Source organism: Hesperophylax consimilis, chromosome 9, assembly GCF_061612785.1.
Source record: "Hesperophylax consimilis isolate HC1 chromosome 9, BYU_Hcon_1.0, whole genome shotgun sequence".
Classification (NCBI taxonomy): domain Eukaryota; kingdom Metazoa; phylum Arthropoda; class Insecta; order Trichoptera; family Limnephilidae; genus Hesperophylax; species Hesperophylax consimilis.
Genome location: NC_142844.1, coordinates 6,322,884 through 6,346,730, shown reverse-complemented (window position 1 = coordinate 6,346,730; position 23,847 = coordinate 6,322,884). Strand labels below are relative to the sequence as shown.

General features: G+C 36.5%; 1 pseudogene across 1 annotated transcript in view; it reads left to right on the top strand.

Moving 5' to 3' along the window:
• LOC149420846 (pyrokinin-1 receptor pseudogene) overlaps positions 1-23,847 on the top strand; it is a 634,598-nt pseudogene that overhangs the window by 560,859 nt on the left and 49,892 nt on the right. The window lies entirely within an intron of this gene.

Here is a 23,847-nt window from a genome sequence, read left to right as displayed (position 1 = left end):
AAAGTAGTGTGTTTGTATGAAATTTTAAATTTCATCGACAATAATCCTGGCGTTTTTAACATAATTTTTTTTAATTTTTTTTTTATATTAACTTCACACAGGAGGCCCCGAAGAAAATAATTTCCCTCATGGCCTATGTCATCTTTGGGGATGCTGTGTGGAGGGTCTTTTTGTGGAGAGGAAGGAGTGAACATGGGTCTTGAAGAGTCCCATGTTGTAGGAGGGAGGAAACACAGAGGCCGGCAGTTCGTTCCACAGCCGAGCTGTTGAACTTAAGAACGAATCGTAGAAGCGACCCGTTCTCATGTGACAAATGTCAACCGTGTACAAATGTTGAACGCGCGTTTGGCGTGTATCCCGACTACGCACCGGTGCCGAAGGGATCAATGACGCTAGTTCCTCAGAGCATCTTCTATTGTAATACCGATAGAATAAGGACAGCATACCTCCTGACGCCTGTGCTCTAAAGATTGCAGTCCGTTTGTTAAGATTAGGGAATCTATCAAACGGACCGCCCGTTTTTGCACAGAGTCTAGGGTTTTTTTCAGGTATTTAGGGGCTCCGGACCAGAGATGGCTGCCAAATTCGACAGTAAGGCGCACTTGCAATTTGTACAGGGTCAGCAGTTGTGTACTATTAAAGTATCTGTGGGCCCTGTACAGTACGCCCAGCTATATACCAGCTCCATAGGTCAGATTAACCTACACAGGTCCCGGGCTGCCACACTGGAGGCGCTGCAGTCCATGTCTGACCTACACATAGACATCCTGCTTATTCAGGAGCAGTACACCTGGCGAGGAAAAACTCCTGTAAGTCATCCGGGTCTGGTCCTCGAGACGGGCAGCTCCCCAGGGGCGGGTGTCCTAGTTAAATCCACGTTGATCAGCCCCCTCCTCCTGGTGGGTCTGTCCAACGAGTATCAGACCTGTGTATCTATTAGATTTGGAAAAACTGAGATCTTCCTGATCTCAGTTTATTTTAAGTATGGGAAACCGGTTGGACCGCATATCTTGAGCCTGACGCGCGCCCTAAACGCGCTTAAAGGACGTAACATAGTTATTGGAGGAGACTTTAATGCTCGCTCCCTGATTTGGTTCGATCAAGATGCAAAATTTAGGACGGAACGATCAGACGCCGTAGAAGATTTTATTGCGGCGCAAGGTCTTATTGTATTAAATGAGCCTAACTCATTATACACTTTTTCGAATACCAGCGGGGAGAGCAACATAGATCTAACTCTCTGCTCTGGATCTGTTGCGGCCAAGATATCGCATTGGAAGGTACATGAATGCGCAATAGCCTCCGATCATAGGCTCATTACCTTTACTGTGGGTGTCAAAAAGACCGGGACTCCAAGATCCTCTTGGAGTTTCAAAACCACTATGGCGAATTGGGATAGCTTTGGGGCGGCGCTACGCGACACTTTAAGGGGCTTCCATGACGTAGCAGCAAGAGATCCGGACAATTTGGGGAATTTTTTCAATGCAGCGGTAGTGTCGGCTGCAGAGTCCTCCTTGGGAAGAGTAAACCCAAGGAGGACCATAAAGACTCCTTGGTGGTCGCCTGAGCTGACTTTGCTGAAGGGGGCCTACAAGAAGGCCTACAGGGCGATGGGTGCTACCAGGCGCGGCAGCTTTACGGAGGAGGAGATCGCTGCCCGCAAGGGACGCCTCAGCGCCGCGCGTAGAACCTTGAAGTTGGCCGTTCTCTCGGCAAAACGAGCTAACTGGCATAATTGGGTTAAAGAAATAGGTAACGCCAACCCGTGGGAAATCCACAACGCCTTTGAGAAATCCGGAAAAGACTCTGAACGGTATCTTTCTAGCGTAATCAATAATTTAGAGGGAAGGGACGTTGAGACAGTGGATGTGGCGTCCACTCTCAATACACTTCTGGGAAAGTTAGTCCCCGTAGACTCAGTAGTTGGGGAAAGCGACCACCACAAACAGATCAGAAATCTGTCAAGGATTCCGCCGAGTACTCTCTCCCAGGAGGACAAGTTGCGCCTTACTAGAGAAGAAATGGATATCATAATAAAGGGTTTAGGTCCCAAGAAGGCACCTGGGCATGATAGAATCAATGGAATAATCGTGAAGAATGTATGGCTCTATGCCCGGGAGGAGTTCTTCCAAGTCATGGAGACGTGCTTGCGAAGAGGAGTCATCCCTTCGGAATGGAAGAGGGGCGTGCTTAAGATTATACCAAAGGGGTCCGACAAACCACGCTCGGACGTTAAAGCCTACCGCCCGATCACCTTGCTGCCTATAATGGGTAAGGTCTTCGAAAAACTGATCAGAGAACGCCTGCGTTGGACTCTCTCCACCCCCAGCCCGAGCCAGTTCGGTTTTGTCCCCGGTAAATCTACAGAGCACGCCCTTATGCATGCGCTTGAATGGGTGAAGGTTCGGCCTGAGAGGTATGTGGTGGGAATCTTTTTAGATATCACAGGTGCCTTCGATCATGCGTGGTGGCCGATGATACTTACCAAGCTCAAAAGTAGAAACTGCCCCCCGAGGCTCTTTAAAATTTGCTCCGATTTCTTCAACGACAAAACCATTATACTCACTTTCGGTGACTTTGTCATCGAACGTGAGGTGGACATGGGTTGCCCACAGGGGTCGGTATTGGCCCCCGAATTTTGGAATATTGAGTTTGATGATTCCTCCAGGCTGCCCTTGCCTGCTGGATGTATCTCGGTTGACTACGATGATGATAAATTGTTCTTGGTTGCGGGGAACAACAGGAGAAAACTGGAAAAAAAGGCAGGGGAAGGTTTAAACATGATCCTCCAATGGGGGAAGAGAAATAGACTGAACTTTGCTCCCCAAAAGACCATGGGTCTCCTGATGAAAGGATTTCTGAGTAGAGAGAGAAATCCGACCATCGAAATGGGAGATACCAGAATCAAGTTTGTCGAGACAGTAAAATATCTTGAAGTCACTTTAGATCAATCGTCCTCTTTCTTAGCCCATGTTAAGAAAGTCTCCACCGAGGCCCAGGCCCTTTTTCTGAAGTTGAGGAGAATCTCCACCACGGAATGGGGATTAAAGACACCAGCGATCCGTCTCCTATACAGGGGGGGTATTTGTGGCGCAAGTCACCTATGCCGCCTGCGTCTGGGAACATCGTCTGGATAATACCCTCATACTCTCGGCTCTCAAGAGGGGACAGCGAACTCCTTTGTCGGCACTTTCTGGTGCCTATAGAACAGTTGCTTTGGACGCACTTCCAGTGTTGGCAGGTGTCCTGCCAATCGATCTAGAGATAAGGGAGGTGCTCACTAAGAAAAAGCTGACCAGGGGTCTCCCGGCCAACCACCTCGGTATTACGATTACACCAGGCGGTGCCGGGACCCTACTTGGCCGACTTAAACAAATGCGAGAGCTGACACTCAACGACTGACAATTTCGGTGGGATAGGTCGAATAAGGGAAGATGGACCTTCTCTTTCTTCCCTTCAGTTAAACTCAGAATGGAAGGGGCGTTCATTAATATGGACCACTATATGGTTCAATTACTGTCGGGCCATAGGGAATTCAGGGGGAGACTTCACAGACTCTCCCTGTCACCCCATCCCAACTGTGCCTGCGGCAGTACGGACCAAACCGCCGAGCACATTCTGTGGCACTGTGAGATTTTGATGGATGCCAGAGATGAATTACTGAAGGGTTTGGATGTTATTACGAGACCGGTTTGGAACGCCGATCTCGTTTCGAACAAGACAAATTTCGAATGTCTGAGGAAGTATGTTAAGTCATGGGTTGAAAGATGGCCAGCTTTGAGAGTCGCTGACTAGAGTAAAATCAATCATCACCTGGTGTACTTGCTCCTGACTTCCTTGACCATGATTTGTATACTCTTTTACACCCTCGCCAGATTTTGCTGGTAATTGTTCTTCACCCAGCTCAGATGATAAACACCAGACCCAGTAGCAGCAGCTCCCATCTTTGTGGATACCTTGGAATGACAAATAATATATATATATATATATATTTTTTTTTTGCTATGGTAGTTGTAGCTTCTACCAATTCTCCGTTCTTTCATACTTTTGTTTTATTTTTGCTTCATAATTTTCTTTATAGTTTCCTCACATTTCTCTTCTGCTTTCTTTTCTTATATTTTGTTATTCAGGTTATACACCCATATAGAAGACACCTTTAGGGGCAACACGAGTCCGGGATGAAACTGAACATCAATGTTCTGTCAATGTCCATTTTCCCCACAAGGGGGTGGATAAACCTCGTCCCCTCATACGGCCAACGGACAGACCCCAAAAACAGGATATCCACAAACCTACCGCGCCTCCCCCGAGGACAGTAGCAGGTTTGAGGGATGGTCGGTCGACCTTAGGGGATCTTCCTCCCCGCCTCCAACGACTCGACGCATCTCTCCCTAGGGTCTTCGGGTATCCACTCCCCCAGCTCCCAGTTACACTTTCTTCAGGGCACCACCGAGAAATCGGCTAAGGGGAGCGGTCCCCTGACTTTGTAACCGATCAACCCAATCACCAACTGACTCGCCTCGGGACCGCCGAGAAGAATGTGAATTATTCCTCTCCGGACCAGCACTAGATGTTTTTCGTTTATACTTTTGTTTTCTCTAAATTACTATTCACATACTATGTAGACAAACAGTCTACACCAGTTGTTTTTATTTTTGTATTTATTTTTTTCCCCTTCTACTAACATGGAAACAGAGGCAAGTAATCTACTAACAAACTAACATTGTACACAGTAAGCACTCGCCGACTGCTTCCCTAAAAACGTATGCGGGGACATTCGAGGTTTAGCTTCGTTCTTATTAAATGTAGAGTCGTTCTTAACAAAAAAATTAGCGTCCTTGCAAGAGCCCTGAAGGGGTAACCATAAGTTACCTATACCGGGGCGGGTAAGTGGTGGGATCCTCGAAAAGTACGCCCAGCTTCTGAGAGGCCAACTTTACTCTGGCTTCGATGGAGCCCCCGTACCTGAGCTGGTCACTTATAGTTACACCAAGCATATTGGTGTCGCGAAGCTGCGACTCCACTATATTTTTTAAAGGTGGTGTGATATGCCACACGCCCAAAGGACCAGTCCCAAACTACTCCGAATGATAGGTTATGGGACGATATATGCATCCGACAAACCCGATGGACAGTGCAATAATCAAAGGTATAAATCTGGGCTTCTGGAGCACAAGATAAGCCCAGATTGGAATGCAGGAAAGATGGACTCACCCGTTGATGACTATCACACGTCTCCAGGAGTATTAGTTGATTTCACTTCAAAAAATATATGTATATTCGCCCTGTCTGATATTAATTATCACTCCGAACTCTGATAAGCAACTGACACCACTTGTCAGATTTTACATGTGTCGCAACAATATTTTTAATATGGTGACATTTTGGGATGGGTAAAAAGGTAGGTAGGACATTTGCAGGATTTGGTATTGACATTACACTTGTCCTTTAAGCCTGTGGATGCATACCTAACAATCCCATATATATTGCGCGAACATTCTCCCGGCGTTGAAAGTACCTTCCGAAATTTTAAGTACTTTCAAATAAAGTAAAAAGTTAAATGTAAAACGAAAGATGAAATATAAATATTCTTATCAATACGCTATTAATATTGCAAAGTTAAAACGAAAATTTATAAAATAATGAAATAAAGAAATAATAATTATTGTGTAGGCAAAGGACACAATTTTACGACTGGTCGTTTAAAGTTCCCGGAAGGGGTCCTTACGCGTGCGACACGAACCACTCCGTCTTTACCAGGGAACACCTCCTCAACAACACCCACCGGCCAATAAAGTGGAGGCGCATCCTCTTGATGCACCAATACTATGGTACCTACTAGAATGTTATTCGCGGGACTATTCCATTTTTTTCTCATCTGCAGAGAGTGAAGATACTCTATATGCCACTTCTTCCAATAAGATTGAACGAGGTGGTCCAAAAGCTCTTTCCTTTTCAGTAGACTAATGCGTTCATTAGTCAAATCATAAGCAGGTAGATGCTGAATCGGGGTAGACATCAGAAAATGAGCCGGAGTAAGAGCTTCTGGATAATGAGAACTGCTTAATAAACATAATGGCCGTGAATTAAGTACAGCCTCTATTTGTGTCAGAACTGTGAGAAGCTCTTCATAACATAAAAGTTGAGTACCCACAACCCTATACAGATGCGATTTAATGCATTTAATATTTGACTCCCATAATCCTCCAAAGTGAGGAGCGCGGGGTGGAATCGTCTTCCATTCAATTCTCCGAATGTTAAATTCATTGCGAAGAACTTCTTTAGTTGAATTTGCCTCTAAAAAATTATATAAGTCATCCAGACAATTCTTTGCGCCTATGAAATTTGTCGCATTGTCACTGTACATACATGAAACCGGTCCGCGTCTGGATAGAAAACGCTTAAATGCGTTTAAAAAATTGTCCGTGCTTAGATCTGATACCACTTCCATATGTATAGCCTTCGTTGTTAAACAAATAAATAGACATATATATGCCTTTTGACTTTTTACCCCACGACGCCTAGAAAGGGTTATATTTATTGGTCCGGCAAAATCTACACCCGTATGTGTAAATGCCTTTGCTTCCTGAACTCTAGATGTAGGTAAATCTGCCATTAGCGGTATAATATTAGAAGGTGCAGTTTTAAAACAGAAATTACAAGCATGTACTCTTTTGCGTATTAGATTTCTCCCCGATAAGATCCAATAACGCTGTCTAATTATTGACATAAGGAGATGTGCACCAGTATGACAATTCACACGATGGTGAAAGTCTATAATTATATCGACAATATGATCCTGTCTTGGCAAAAGTACTGGATGTTTGTTTTCAAAAGGTATATTCGCGTTTGTTAATCTACCACCTATACGTAACAAGCCATTATGATCTAAGAACGGGTTTAGTTTTCGGATTGAAGGTGAGCATAATTTATCCCTCTGTATTAATTGTATATCGGCACTAAAATACCTATTCTGTAAAGCTTTTAATACATTCATTTCAGCAATGTTTAATTCCGTGGAACTTATAACTGTTGAGCGTGATAACTTTCGCATAAATCGTAAAATATATACCACAATTCTCAGCAGTTTTGGCCATGAGGAAATTTTTAAAGCGAGATTATATATCGGAGAATTTTCCTCTATTGACGTTATCGTAAATGTATGCGATTTTTTCAATTCCAAAGTATTCTCCTCCTCTCGTGAGGGGGAAAATCTTTCGACAGGCCACTCGGATACTGGGTTCGCAGCCCAGGGCGGACCGTGCCACCAAAGAGAATGATCGACCAGCTGAGCAGGCAGTAGTCCTCGTGATAAACAATCACTAGGATTGGTAACGCCATCTATGTGATAAAAATGTTTCGCGGGTAAATTTTCCTGAATTTCACTAACTCGATTAGCTACAAAAGTTTGCCACCGGTGCGGGGACGAGTGAATCCAAGAAAGTGCTATTTTTGAATCTGAAAAAGCAAATATATCGTTTATCGAAACGCGATTTCTATAAGTATCTATAATAGATCTAACGAGTCTAGATAAAATAAGCGCAGCGCATAATTCCAATCGAGCGAGCGATACTGTTTTCAGAGGGGCCACCTTGGATTTAGAACATATCAAATTCATTGTAGTGTTGCCACCCTTATCCGTGACATGAAGATATATTACACAACCGTATGCTTTCATACTCGCATCTGCGAAGGCGATACTATTTATCGTGCAGTCCTCCTTTACTCCCAAATATCGAGGTAAATATAAATTAGAAAGCATCGGTAATTCTTCCTTGAATTTGACATATCTATTAACAATACTTTGGGGTAGTTCCTCGTCCCATCCTACTTTCTCTAACCACAGCTCTTGTAAAAGTAATTTGGCATATAAAATTACCGGAGCAACCAAACCTAATACATCGAATAAACGAGCTATTGTGGAAAGAATTGATCTTTTACATATAGTTTTTTCCTCCGTCGGACATATCATAAATTGAAAACAATCAGATATCGGATCCCATTTTAATCCTAAAATCCTACATTTATCCGAAAAATCCATTGTCGCGCGGTGCGACTCTGGTAATTGGGCCAGTAAATGAGGAGAATTACTCGACCATTTGACTAATTCAAATCCTCCACACTTGAACATCGCCATTAAATCTGTAGCCAAAGTGATGCCTTCACTTATAGTATTTACAGAATATACAAAATCGTCCATATATAAATCATTAATTGCAACTTCCGCCGCTTTCGGATAACGATTTCTTTCATCGCTCGCTAGCTGCCGTATAGTTCGCATTGCTAGAAATGGTGAACAGTTCAACCCAAACGCGAGTGAATTAAATTGATAAACTCCAATTTGTTCATCTTTGTGAAATCTATAGAGAATTTTTTGATATTTTCGATGGCTTTCCGTTACCATTATACGTAGATACATTTGCTTAACATCTGCGGTTAATGCTACAGCGAATAAGCGAAATTTAATTAAAAGTGTAAATAAATAAGATTGCAAATTTGGACCTGTATACAAAATATCATTAAGTGATAACCCTGAACTGGTCTTTGTACTTGCATCTAATACAACACGAGTTTTAGTTGTTGATTTATCTTTACGAATTACTGCGTGATGGGGAATGAAATATCCCTCATCAATATTAGATGAAGACGGAACTTCAACCCTCATATATCCCTTTTCCAGATATTCAGAAACTACTTCATTATAACTGCAATGCAATTCTGGCGACGTATTAAATTTCCGTTCTAAATATTCATATCGACGCTGCGCGACACGGCGCGAATCACCTAAATTATTAGGATCTATCTTAAACGGTAAAGATACAATATACCTTCCCGATTCATCCCGTTGGACTGACTCGAGGTACATTTTCTCACATTCTGCATCTTCAGCACTCATCAACGACTTAATAGGCATGTCTTCCATCGTCCAAAACTTGGATAACGCATTATATAAATCTACATTGGTTATGGGGCCGAACGTCCACGAAACCTCCGGCGTACACGTAGGTATTTCACCCATTACAATATACCCGAATACTGTCTGTATAGCCGGTGGTGCATTCGTATTATGTTTAGATAAAACCTTATTCCCCAGCAGAATATATGGAAATAACTGTGCACCTAATAAGATATCAACATCGGATGGAACGTTCCAGGATTCATCCGCTAAGTTTAAACCCACTAAATGCTCACATGACTTTGTGTCAACATGTTGTGTAGGAAGCTTATCAGTTATTTTATCGACAACTAATAGACTAATTTTATAAGTATCTTCTGAAACGCGGGATTTAATTTTTAACGCAACTTGTCCCAATATTGGTGTCTCTACTGAACCAACACTTTTAACTACTGAATTATTTAAAGGAATTATTTTAAGATTTAATTCATTACAAGTGTTTAAACTGATTAAATTTTGTTGCGAGGCGCAATCAATTAAACACCTTACGGTTACTTGATTATTTTTATTGTCATAAGCAAATAACTGCGCGGTTGACAGTAGTACATTCGTAGCTATATTACCCGCAGAAAAATTATTATAATGTTTATTATTACGCGCTATTAATGTAATGGCTTCGTTTTTCGATTGATTTTCAGTATTCACCGTGCTCTCAAAATGCAGAGCGGTGTGATGTCGTTTTTTACAAATTCTACAATCCGATTTAGATGGACATTTCACAGTTTTATGTTTATCGCTTAAGCAGTTTACACATAAATTATTTAATTTCACAAACTGAAAGCGAGCATTTGGTCTTAATTCGTTAAATTGTTCACATTTAAACAATTCAACATGATCAGAATGATTACATTTCCGACACCTGTTACGATTATTATTACTTGACTTCGGTTCGACCACAGCGAATGAATGCGTAACTTTGTTTTTATTATTAACAATTTTATTATCATTTTGCCCAGTTCGTTCTAGGATTTTGACATGCGACCGAATGTATTCTATTAAATCGGTATATGTAGGTATAGCTTTCTCCCGTATAGACATTTCGAAATTTTGCACCAACTGTATATCTAATTTTTTCAGTGCAACATGTAATATTATAAAATCGGTTAGGTCATCAATACCTAATTCCTTGAGTGCAGCTATGGAAGACGCAAACCTTTCGATAAAATTATTTAACTCATTTGGGTTACTAGGTGCCAATAATTTTAAATTCAAAATATTGTTCAGATAAAAGGTACCTAGCACGCGTTTGTCCTGATATTTCTTTTCGAGAGCTTCCCAAATTAAAAAAATAATTTTGTTCGTTCGGAAGTATTCCCGCAAAAACTGATAACGCTTTTCCTTGGAGTTTCCCTATCAGATATTGCATCTTTTGCGACGTATTCAAATTTTCATTTGAGTGAATGTTTAATTTAAAAGCTTCATAAAATATCGACCAATTCTCTTGATTACCATCGAACGATGGCATCTCGATCGGTGGGAGCTTAATTAATGGTGAATTATTTAACTTCTGTCGATCGCGTGATGAATCTTGCTTTGCTATAATGCTTTCGCGTATAGAAACTACAAAACAGTACTTATTTTCGAATTTACTCCATAAATCGAAATTCATATTGTAATTTGAATCCTTTTTCAACTGAAGTGTATGAAATTCATCACAAAATGTGTTAAATTGTGCATAATATGTAGCTATATTAACCGTTTGTTTAAGAAAATCCTCCGAACTTCTCGTCTCCCTGTCCGCAATACTTTTCGCTTTCTCGTATAATTCATTAACACGATTATGCATCAAATTAATCTTCGATTCTACTAACTTGATTTTAATATCCTGAGTACTATCGCTAGTCGCCATGATTAATTGTATGTAGGAATTTAAACACAACAATAATTACAAATGCAACCTAGTACATACAAATTAACAAAGTATAAAGAGGAAATAATATTTATTTATAACTTTAAATATGTTAATTTTAAATACCCCGTTGGTAATCCGGCTCGAAAGAACCAAAAATGGTGTCGCGAAGCTGCGACTCCACTATATTTTTTAAAGGTGGTGTGATATGCCACACGCCCAAAGGACCAGTCCCAAACTACTCCGAATGATAGGTTATGGGACGATATATGCATCCGACAAACCCGATGGACAGTGCAATAATCAAAGGTATAAATCTGGGCTTCTGGAGCACAAGATAAGCCCAGATTGGAATGCAGGAAAGATGGACTCACCCGTTGATGACTATCACACGTCTCCAGGAGTATTAGTTGATTTCACTTCACAAAATATATGTATATTCGCCCTGTCTGATATTAATTATCACTCCGAACTCTGATAAGCAACTGACACCACTTGTCAGATTTTACATGTGTCGCAACAATATTTTTAATATGGTGACATTTTGGGATGGGTAAAAAGGTAGGTAGGACATTTGCAGGATTTGGTATTGACATTACACTTGTCCTTTAAGCCTGTGGATGCATACCTAACAATCCCATATATATTGCGCGAACACATATCAATGGAAGGCCTGTTCGGAAAATTGCTTCCGTTGAAGGAGACTAGACTATCATTTGGATCCCTTTTAGACGTAATCAGACAGGATTGGATCTTTGAAACATTAAATTCGACGAGATTATTTTTACCCCAGGAGGAAATACTCTCGAGATTTTTTTTATTTTTTTTTTTATTTTATTGTTTAACTTATAACATTGTTACATTGTACATAAAATAAGTTAAAAATAAGTAATAGTGTAAAACATATGTTGTTGAATTTCTACTCCAATGAAGAGTGCTAGCTCTTGAGCTTGGCGTAGGAGTTATTTGACAATTATTTCATGTTTATATCAGTAATTAACATTATTACAGTACAATAAATATAAACTTAAAAGAGGATTGTGACGTTAATTTTGGTTGAAACATGAATTGAAGTTATAACATTTGATAGGTGATATTAATTTTTTTTAAAGATAAATTTGACCTTCTTTTTGAATAAAATAAAATCTGGTATTTTTTTCACTTCTTCGGGAAGACTATTAAAATATATTATGCCTTTGTAAATGTAGTTATTGTGCATTTGTTGTGTTGAAAATAGAGGAATTTGGATGTTAAAATTATGCCTTAAGGATGAGTTAAATTTAATTTTTTTTACTACAGTTTCTTTATATATTTGTAATATTGCATCTTTTTTATAGAGGTCTTCAATTTTTGGTACTTCGAAAATTTTGAACAATGATGCTGAAGAGAAAGTTGGTTTTTTTTTCAAAATTACTTTGATAATTAGTTTTTGTACCACTTTAACAGAGCTTAAAAATTTTTCATATGCACCTCCCCACCCAATGATTCCATACTGAAGTAATGATTGGACTAGTGCGTAATAGACTTTTTTCAGGTTGTTTATCTTGAGAACATTTCTTAATCTAATGAATATATAGATACATTTTCTAATGCGTTTAACAAGTTCACATATGTGTCTGTTCCATTTCATATGTTGGTCTACAATTACACCGAGGTATTTTATTTCAGTTGTTTGGTTTAGTATGGTACATGATTCATTACAAACATCTTTGTTACATTTTTTGTTGTGTATTATTATATGAATGTTGGGGTTAGTTTTGAATTTATTTATTGTGAATGGTATATAAACTGTTTTTTTTGCGTTAATTGTAAGTAGATTTGTATCGAACCAGTTTTTTAGGATTTGGATGTCATTATTTGCATTTTCATTTACAATTTTCCAGTCATTACCCTTAATTATGATAATTGTATCATCTGCGTAAGATATAACTGTTCCACTGAGGTTTTGTTTGAAAATATCGTTTACGTACATGATAAAAAGTAAAGGACCCAAAACAGTACCTTGTGGTATCCCAAAATCACTTGTGAGTGGTAGACTAGATGCGTGATTAATTTTTACAACTTGTGTTCTTTGGTGAAGATAACTTTTTAGCCAACTTAATGCTGTGTCATTAAAACCTACGATCTTTAATTTTTGTATTAGTTTGACATGAGATATGCTGTCGAAGGCTTTTTGGAGATCAACAAAAATACCAACACATTTTAATGATTTGTCTAAAGCGTCTTGTATGGTACTAGATAATTTAGCAATGGCGTCTTTTGTGCTTTTGTTTTCCATGAATCCAAACTGATTTTCGTGAATTATATTATTAATCTTTATGAACTGAGTTATTCTTTTTTTGGCAATTTTTTCAAATATTTTTGCAATGTTTGATAGTAAAGAAATAGGGCGGTAATTGGTTGGTTCTTCCGGATTGCCGGTTTTAAATATTGGTATAATTACAGATTGTTTGTACATGGATGGAAAAACTCCGCTTTGAAAACTTGTATTGATTATATGAGTTAATGGTTTTGATACTTGTGAGTTTATACATTTCAGTGTTTGTATTGTGACCCCATCAAAACCAGGAGCAGAACCTCCTTTCATACCTGTAATAATTTGTTCAATTTCTTCTGGTGTTGTTGGTTGAAATAATTCAAATTTATGCTCATTATTTACTGTAGTATTTGGGTCATTTGGGGTAAGGCCTTGTTGGATTTTTTTAGCGAGGTTTTTTCCTACATTAGAAAAAAAATTGTTAAATACATTTGCGGCTTCTAGAGGTTTATCTTTACAGCAGATTTTTGAATCATTATGATTTACATTGTTGATTGTTTTATTTTTTAAATGTTTTTTATCGACAATTTCATTTATGATGGACCAAATCCTTTTACTGTCATTTCCAGATAATTCAAGTTTTTGTTTGTAGTAGTCATCCTTTGTGTTTTTTATTAGATATGTAAGTTTTTTTTTATAAGCTTTGAAATGTTTTTGTAATGTTATATTTTCCGGTTGTTTTGTATATTGTTTGTAGAGTGTTTCTTTGTGTCTAATTGAGATGATTAATCCGTGAGTTATCCATGGTTTGATTGGCTTTAGTTTTGAAGATGTTTTGTTAGATTTAATATTTCTACAAGCATTTATGTGAAAACTCAGTTTTTTATCAAATATTTTGCAGCATTCTTCTACATCGTTACATTGATATATTTCTTGCCATTCTTTTTCGTTACTTAATATTTTAGTGAGAGAATTTATATTAATACTATAGTTGTATTTATCAGTATTATTAACGGCCGTTGTGGTTGGTAATGAGAGGTTTTGATGTTTGTAGTCATATTTAAATATACATGCAAAATGATCCGTTACAGATGTTTTAATTACCGCAGATGATATATTTTGTATATCTTTGGTGTTTGTGAATATATGATCGATACAAGATGGTCGTTGTCCGATAATGTTTCTGGTGTATGAATTTATACATGAAATGTAATTTAATTCTGCTAACATATTTAAATAGTTATCTTTATCGTTAGAGGAGTAGTCATTAGCGATATTTAAGTTAATATCTCCGATGAGTATTGTTTTTTTGTTTCTATGATGTTGTAATATTTTTTTTAATTCTTCTATGTATGTGGTTATAGCAGAAGAGTGTGTCCGATAAATAGCAATGATATTAAATGAATAATTCATAAAATTTATCTCCAAGTTTAATAAATTGACATTATTCACCATTATTTCATTTACACTTGTGACAGCGTAAATATTTGATACAAATATGGCGACGCCGCTATTTCTGTTAATTTTATATTTTGTTGCATAGTACGAGTAACCCGGTATATTATAATTAATTTCACTCGATGAATGCGTTTCTGATAGTATTATACAGTCAAGTCTATTTAATTGTTTAATAGTTATTAGAAATTCTTCGAAATTTTTTTCCAAAGATCTAACGTTCATGTGTATTATTATTAGGCTGGCTGTAGGTTTTATATCTATAAAATCGTTTGTATTATTTACCGTGTCAAAAATCCTTTCGTCTATTTTATATGAATTATCTATTGCGTTTATTATAAAGTCGTTCATTTTGAGGTAGTAATAAAATTAACAATAATGTTGGCGCTGGGAATACACTTCACATTTGCAATTATAATATTATATGTGTTTGCTTGTACATTATCACTGCGTGTTAACACTTTGCGGGCGGGCTTTTCGTAATATTTTTTTGAAATATTGTGCATATTATTTAGGTTTTCGTTACACTTGTAATTAATAATATGCATCATTAGTCGTAATCGATGCGATCCCTCGCAATTTTCAGCATTTTGTTTCTATAGTTGCACCTAATACTGTTGGCTGCGTGGTCCGTGGTGTTTTTTTCTCCATATTTAGAATTTTGTCTGGTGCAGTTTACACATGCTGGTACTGTTTTTTCTCTTCCCGGACATTTTGAAAGGATATGATCGCCCATGCAGTGTGGGCAAATTGGAGGGCTGGTTCGGTGTAGGCATCTTTTAGCCGTATGCATGAACATACAGCAATGAAAACATTGAGTCAGTGGATCGCAATCTTCAATTTTTACTCGTTGAAACTGTATATTTAGTTTACCGAGTGCAAGGAGACTTTTTCGCATTTTGCCACTAGTTTCCATGATGTAGCTAGTGAACTGGCGCTGCTTTTCGTTTATGTTTGTGTTTTTTATCTCCGTTATAAGTGTGATTTTGTTGTCTTCACTTTCCTTGTAAACATCTTCAATTCCTTCGTTCTGGGTAATTATTCCGCAAACTATTTCGTCTTCAGTAAGATTGGATTTTAATCCTTTTATTATTATTTTTGGTCTTTTCTTTTGAATTTCATTTACCACCAAATCGGTATTCAGTTTTTTTATTTCTGCGGTTAAGGTATTTGCATATTCCTTTTTTGGGCATGATATTATTATTTTTTCTTCTTTTGTTTTTCTCAAACCATTTATTCCTATCTTTATGTTGCTTAAATTTATTTCTTTTTTTATTATCTTTTCAATTTCTTCTGCTTTAGCATTATTTTTGGTCGACGAAATGATGATTGAGAATCTCTCTTCTTCTCGAGGAGTGACTTTGGTTGTTGATAATACCTGTGCATAGGATGGTGTTGATGCGCTTTTCATTATTTTTTCAAAGTTTCCCACCAGTTGGTCGTTTTTTTCGATAAGTTTGTCTTGTAGTTGAATTATTTGTTGTTGCATTTTTAATATTTCAGATTTCACTTCATTGTCAAGATCAATAATAATTTTTTCGATATTTGTTTTAGTTTTCGAGTCTTTAACGGTTTGTATTTTTTGAACTTCATTTTTTAGCGTATTTAACAACTCTTCTACCGTCATGAAAGTGTTACGTTGCGGTGTAACGGGAGCGCGAAGACAGTACCGTGCGGGCTGCCGTTACGAGCGTAAGATTAATACTGCAGATAACCGTCCATTCTCTGTTTCAAAGCCCTCCGAGCCGTTGGAGTTTGAATAATAATCTATAGGAACGAATCGTACGTTATCCACCATTCTAGACCAGTGCTCCGCAACCGGTGTGCCGTGGCACACTGGTGTGCCGTGAGCCGGACACAGGTGTGCCGCGGTCAAATTCAATGTATTTGACATTTTACAATTTTATTTAATACACAATGACCAAATATTTTTCATAATATTGTCTATTTTTCATTGTATGCAGATACTGTTAAAAGACGTATTCACAATATATTAGAAACACTGATTAGAAAACTGTTATTGGCTGAAAAATTAGCGCTTCAGATCAACGAAACAACCGATATTAAAAATAAAGCACAGTTGATAACTATTGTACTTATCGTTGACTTTATTAAAGAACATTATTTATTTTGTAAGGAGGTTCCAGAGCGAACTACAGGTGAAGATTTTTTTCAAGTAACCGATGATTTCTTCAAAATAAATAATATTAAATGGAGCAATTGCATTGCTGTTTGCACAGATGGCGCTGCGGCAATGACGGGTAGTAAAAATGGTTTTGTCTCTTGTGTAAAACAAAAAAAATCCAACGTTACAATTTACACACTAATGCATACATAGAGAAGCATTGATGGTCAAACATTTATCGGAGGAACTTTTGAACACGATGAATGAATGCATTAAAATCGTAAACATAATTAAATCAAGAGCCCTAAACTCAAGAATCTTTGGAATACTCTGTGCAGAAATGGGAGCCGAATATGAATCCTTATTGTTTTATACTGAAATTCGTTGGCTATCCCGAGGCAAAGTTTTGGCTAGATTGTTTGAGCTTCGTCACGAGGTGTGTGAGTTTCTTTTAAATCAAAATATGCCCAAACTATATCAGCACCTCGATGATAATGAGGCGTGAAATAAATAAATAAATAAAATAAATAAATAATTACTGGATAGCCAAACTTGCATACATGGCTGATATATTCGAGCATTTGAATGAACTTAATAACGAACTTTGGCAGAAAGAGTTGCAAAAAGGATGTTTGGAAATGTACCAAAGGATCAACCATAGTACAATTGAAAACAAACATTGAACTGTGGATCTGGCCCAACAACATTTAAGTATGCTTCAGCAGAAATTTGGTAACTATTTTTATTCCATTAATACGGAACAATACGATTGGATTCGAAATCCCTTTGCAACCAATGCAGTGCTACGGAAGCACTGCCTCTGCAAATTCGAGTGGAATTTACAGATTTAAATAATGGCATGACATTAAAAATTCACTTCTCCGAAGATCAATTAGATGTTTTCTGGATTTACGTTAAAAAAGAATATCCTCATATTTTCGTCAAAGCATTATTAACACTACTTCCATTTTCAACGACATATTTATGTGAGCAAAATTTTTCAATGCTTGTATTAATTAAAAATGATAAGCGGTCATGCTTAAAAGGTCTTGACCAAGAACTTCGGGTTGCGCTGTCAAAAATCGAGCGGAATATAAAACTTTTGTGTTCATTGAAACAAGCGTAGGTTAATTTAACAATTAATCGCTCATTAATTTATTATTATTTTATAATAATTATTAAGATTGCGTAAAAATAAATATGTTATAGTTATATGTGTGTTTGTATACTTTTCAAATAAAAATCAACAAATTATTGTATAATTTTTGTATCAATTTAATATATACATATATATTTTAGCTTTTGGTGTGCCACGGAATTCTAGGAAGAAATTTGGTGTGTCGTAGGTAAGAAAAGGTTGCGGAGCACTGTTCTAGACGATGTTTTTTATTAGATTTTTACTTGTAAGCTTTTCCTCTAACAATCTACTGCTGAAAACTTATTTATTTATTCATTTTTTAAATGGTGGCTGGTAAATATTGTTTTACATGAATAACCCATTCAAACATTGACTAAAATAAGTATTTAAAAGAAATTTGAATAAAAATGTATTTTTAGTATTCTTCATTAGCCGTATAAAAAAGTTATTTATAAATTTTGATAAGATAATAAAAACAATTAAAATAGAAACAACTTAGGTTGGTTCTTATGGCGTTCAGTTACCCTTTAACTTGTGTTTAATATTGAAAAGTCTATTCTATATCCCAAACTCCCGTATATTATAATGACATCTTTCTTGTTTCTCTCTTTCCTTCAACTTCTTACCTACTATCAAGAAAGCAAAATACTTCGAAAAACTACTTACTTGAAGGTGAGATGACAAGTGCTCCACACCCATAATATCGTCGTAGTCAATGGGGGTTTATCTTATCTTGTTATCTACAATCGGATCATTATTCTCGATAATTGGCTATTAAATCAAATTCACTGTCGTTGTATTGTGGAAATCAACATTAATTGTGTTGTGTGATATTTGTATGTGAAATCTAAGAATTTAATTGGTGATACATGAGTCATGATCTATACAAGAAAAGATCAGCATAAATAAAAGTCAAAGCCCTTCAACTGTCAATTTTTACCATTTTTCAAATCCCGATTGAATGAGCTTCAAACTTCGAGTACAATTTATATTCCATTTTTAAATACTTGTGACCTTTGAGCAGTGAGCCATGGAAACCAAATAGATCCATGTAGTTGCCCAGACAAGTTATAATTATCTGTGTTCAGCTGATACGCGGAATTATGTCAACTTTTTGCCGGGGTTAATGTTGCGTAAGGGATGCTGACATTCTATCATGTGAGCCTGAAGGGGTTGAAAACTAATTTCCTTGATAGCCTTGTGCTGCTGCATGGGTTAAAGAGCTAATAATAAATAGAAGTGCCTTCTATGTAGCTCCAAATGAGAATAATGTTACTTTATTGGGTGACCGGATAAATCATCACAATGATAATTCATCACATCTTTAAAAAGTTATTTATAAAGTCATGGAAAGTGATGAAACAAAAACTTTATTAACTGGGTTAAGTAGGTTAGGTTAGATTTAATTTTTTTTTCATCGTTTCTAATGACTTTATATCACTTTTTAAAAGTGTGTTGAATTGTCACTATGTTGAGTTATCATGGAACCACTTTATTGACATCTTGCAACAACAACCGGTCATGGTGACATTTTTGGTATGTATACATTGTGTAGGTACGACGATTGCAGGGTTTGAGATTTCCTATCCAATTCTTTTCCAATGCATATCTACCAATTCCATATATATTGCGTGAACAGTATTAAATTTGATCTCCTAATTTATAATTTGATATATTATATTTACATTCAGGGTCAAATCGTAGTGTTTGCCTTACTATAAATGAAGTTTTTCATTTTCTGTACAATACTTTTTAACGGTGAACGGTTTTGTACTGCAAATGACATCAAATCAACACGTCCGTCTGGCAACGCGTCCGTCCGGCAACGCCGCCGTCTGTCGAGGTCCGAAATAATTCGGATTTTCGGAAAATAGTGAAAAAACAAGGTATTTTTAAGACTTGAGACTGAAATTATTTTTCATTGTAACCTCAGATATTCCTGTTTTTGATTTTTTTATGTGAATACACCACAAAAGTCCCAACTGCTCCTTCCCAAACGGGGTATGTTGTGAGTCTGAAGGTTGTGGGGAAGGAAAGGAGATGGAAAGAGTACGGTGGGAAAGTACCGGGCTACCAAACAAGGCCAAAGCCATTTCAAGTAACGTTTGAAATCAATGGTGGTCACAAATAATTATTTACAACAAATTGAGGAATCAAAAGCTAAAACACAATTATTCAACAGACGTTTGCGACAGACTTTTTAAAACCACACTGTTCTGTTTTCAAACTCCTTGTGTCCACATCAAAAATTGTAAATAAAATAAATGTCTTTGTCTAATCTATTTATTTTCCATGTGAGAAACAGATACAGATATAATTTTGTTCATGAAATTTGTGACATACAGAAAGGCTGACATCTTAGCCCGTCAAGAGGCATTTTAATATGGCAAAATGACATACGAAATATGCAGTGTAGGCGATTGGAATTTATGTATTTTCGAAATTAGTTGCTACCAAAGATATTAGAAGAACTAATATCTTTGGTTGCTACCGTTATTATTGTCCATTTATGCCAACGGCCACCTTCGGCTAGCTTAATAATTTAAGTAACGCCAAAAGGTAAGAAGTGATAGTAGCAAATCGAACGTGACTCAAATATTACGACACATACCTTTCCATTAAAATTTAACTTTTATGATCGAAATCGTAGCTCGCGGGATCTCGCCACGTGCAGTACTCGGAAGACGGTGGGTGGTAGGGATATGAACGGGGAAACGCCAGGCGATTTTACTAAGCCAAAGTGGGATACGAGAGGAAGGGCATATTTCCAGAATTTTTTGTAAATTATTTAATATCTAAAAAAATAGTAATGCGATTTATATATTTTTAGAAGTAAATTGATAACTGAATAGTTTTTCTAGAATTACCTAAATTATAAAGTATGTGGTTGTTGTGTTCCAACAGACAGTTCTCCAACTCGTCGTGGAAGGAGATTATAAATAAATGGTTATTTGTGATAAATCAGGTATTTATTAATACTCCGCGTATTACAATGGTGACTCGATAGTCGACCTAACTAGAAGCTGGAAAAATGGAATCTGATACACTAGGTTTGTCTGGGAGCATTTTACCTGGTCCTGGCGACTACTGGCTACCAGCTGCCATCTTGTGGACTTCCATGCAAGTTCTATGCACTGCCCTCTATGAGTGCATCTGTGAAGCTCCCTCTTCCCAACAGTGGTGTAAAACACAACTGAAATAAAGAAATAAACACTCGCTTGTGAACCCATGTTCCCCCTGTTCGGTACGCAAGTGATAAATAGGCTCAACTTTTCCTGACTTTTAAAAACGTATTTATGAAGTTAAAGAAATTCGGGTCTTAAAATACGTGGACTAGACAGATGAAAAGTTGACATGTTGAATTTGTACTGGGCAACTGAATTTCTGTTTTAGAAATTTAAGATCAGACCGTACATTCTTTTGGCTCTTTTAAGTCATTCGCATTTATATTTGTAATAAAGACTTAGGCTTAACTGAAACCGGTTGATTAATATATTATTTTCAATACAGTGGTGTTTAACCAAAAATATTTTTATTCAAATTACAAAAACATCATCAATTATTTTTTACTAAGAATACAAAGAATTTTAATCAATTCTCAATATTTAATTTAACAAGATTTAATAACTGGTACTTTGACCATTCCCTTGCACAGAATAAAAAAATATTTTTGAATGAAATTTTGTAATTATCACAAAAGCAAATAATTTGCTCAAGGAAAATAAGTAATTCTATTCTTTATTGACAGACAACTGTTATAGAAAAGGTTTCATCCTAAATAAATATTCCATCATTGATAAAAGTTACATTAAATATTGAAATTTCTTTATTGGAGCTTTTGTTGCTGAAAATGATTGTGAAAATTTTTAATAAGCCAATTTAAAATTCCTAATAACTATTGACTAACTTGAACCAATATTTTGAATGATGACTCGATCATGGGTAAAATTTGAATATAATCCTGTTGTAAGCAGATGGTTGATGATAGAATGTTCGTAGAAAATATAACAAAAGATGTTACGATAATAAACTCTGTAACAGATTTAATTTAGTTCATTGTAAATCGCAAGCGAATAGCAAAAACCATCGTTAGGAGCCACATATCTGTCAACAGTGACACAAATGACATGACCTCATAAAACTCTTTCTATCTTCTTTTCCTTTGTGATAAGATACTTATATGATGTGAAAAGATTTAGAAAAACTGAACACAGAAATTTCTACATGAGTTTAAAAGTTCACTATAGACTTAGCGTAGTTAATTTTGAAATGATTCTATAAAACAGAAAATCGCCATAATAGTTTATCAGATACAGGAAATCATTAATTGGATAATCAACACCTCTACCACAGGTCACCCCGAGTGGTTCGCTACATTTTACATCTCCAGAGATATTTTTACATCTCCAGCAAAACTCTCTCGATCCATCGCCTTGCATAGCAGTGGGAGGGATGAATTCATACGTCGGTCACTCCTGGACATACTGACTCCCAGATTCCCACCCACCCTTCCCAGAACTTCCACTACTTCCTAACACAGCATCTCCAAAAATACAAAGGAGTCCTAGAGGAAATTGTTTTCCTCGGACCCTTCTGTGATGAGCTAATGTAAAAATAAAGTTCACCCAGTCAAGGTTTTCCAATTTTTAAAATAATTATTTTATTTCAAACAAAAAGTGAAGTGATACAGTTCAGAAGTAAAAAAAAAATATCGGAAAGTGATTTTTAAAAACTGTAGCTGTGTTCATGTTCAAAATTCAAATCTTTTTAATAGCGTAATATGTCCATAAATCTGACCCAAGAGCATTATCTCCATGTTCTAGTTTTGAAGATTTTACATACAAAACCTATATAATATTGAGACTTAACCAAATTATTTCTCTGTTCCAGTGTTTGGGGATTTGGCTTAGCGAATCTATAGACTGTATAAAATACTATATAAGGATTTATTTTGGCTGTAATAAACAAATTGATATTGTTGGAAGCATGAATTGGGTATTGCGTAGCAACAATGAATGTCACAATATAATATATGGCAATGTATATATATTTTTCTTGAGTGTAGTTTATTTTGACTACTACCATGTGCTATGGTTAAAACCGGACCAGTCCTATTCTAATTATTTAAGATTTGCCCATATTTATTTAGTTAATAATCATTACCTGTTTGGGTCCGTACAAGTGTTTTGTGAACACCTCACTAGGAAAACCTGTGCTGAGGTGTTCGAATGTTTTCAATAATTATTTCGTAATTATTCCATCCTAAGTAAAAACACAGCACAGCCCTTGAGATTTTCTAAAAAGACAGTGTGGTTCCACCCCATTGCGGCAGTTTTGTATTCACATTAGGTTAGTAGCAGTTTCATCATAATATTACATGGACACAATGTAGTAAAAAATTAGCGAAAAGAAAATTATTACCCTAAAATAAATCCAGAATCTAAAATAAAATCAGAACGACGTAAGTGAAGCAGCCGTGCACAAAAATATGCGACGCGCGGCCCTAATGTATTAAACATAACTGCGGTATATTTTGCCCTGTCAAATCTATAAAATTAAGTAGGAATTTTAACGAATAAGTGAAATCATGGAAAAACAATATCCCATGCGTGGCCCGGCTTAATAGACGGACTTGCGTTCGACTTTGCCCTAGCTGGCCTAGAAAGTCTATATATCCATGGGGATTATTTTAATTATTTCTGATTAACAATATCCAATACTATATAATAATACTATAATCTAAATTGTTTCTAGAGGGATCAATCGGAAAATTACTAATTAACCGTCTAAAAAAATAAAATCTGTTGCTTACCGCTAACTTTACAGTTGAAAACATTAAAAAAATTTAAAACCGTTTCACATAAAATCTTTCAATGGTGAGGTACTGTTTTTATTATTCTTAAATGTAAATAACTTACATCCGTAGGAATTCCCTTAGAAACTTAAAAAAATAATTAAAATGTGAACGTCGAGCAAACGCTCGTTCTTACAGTATAGTGTCGCCTTTGGTGCAGTTAAGACGAAAAGAAAATAAAACAAACCAAAAGCAGATGATTATTAGTCCAAA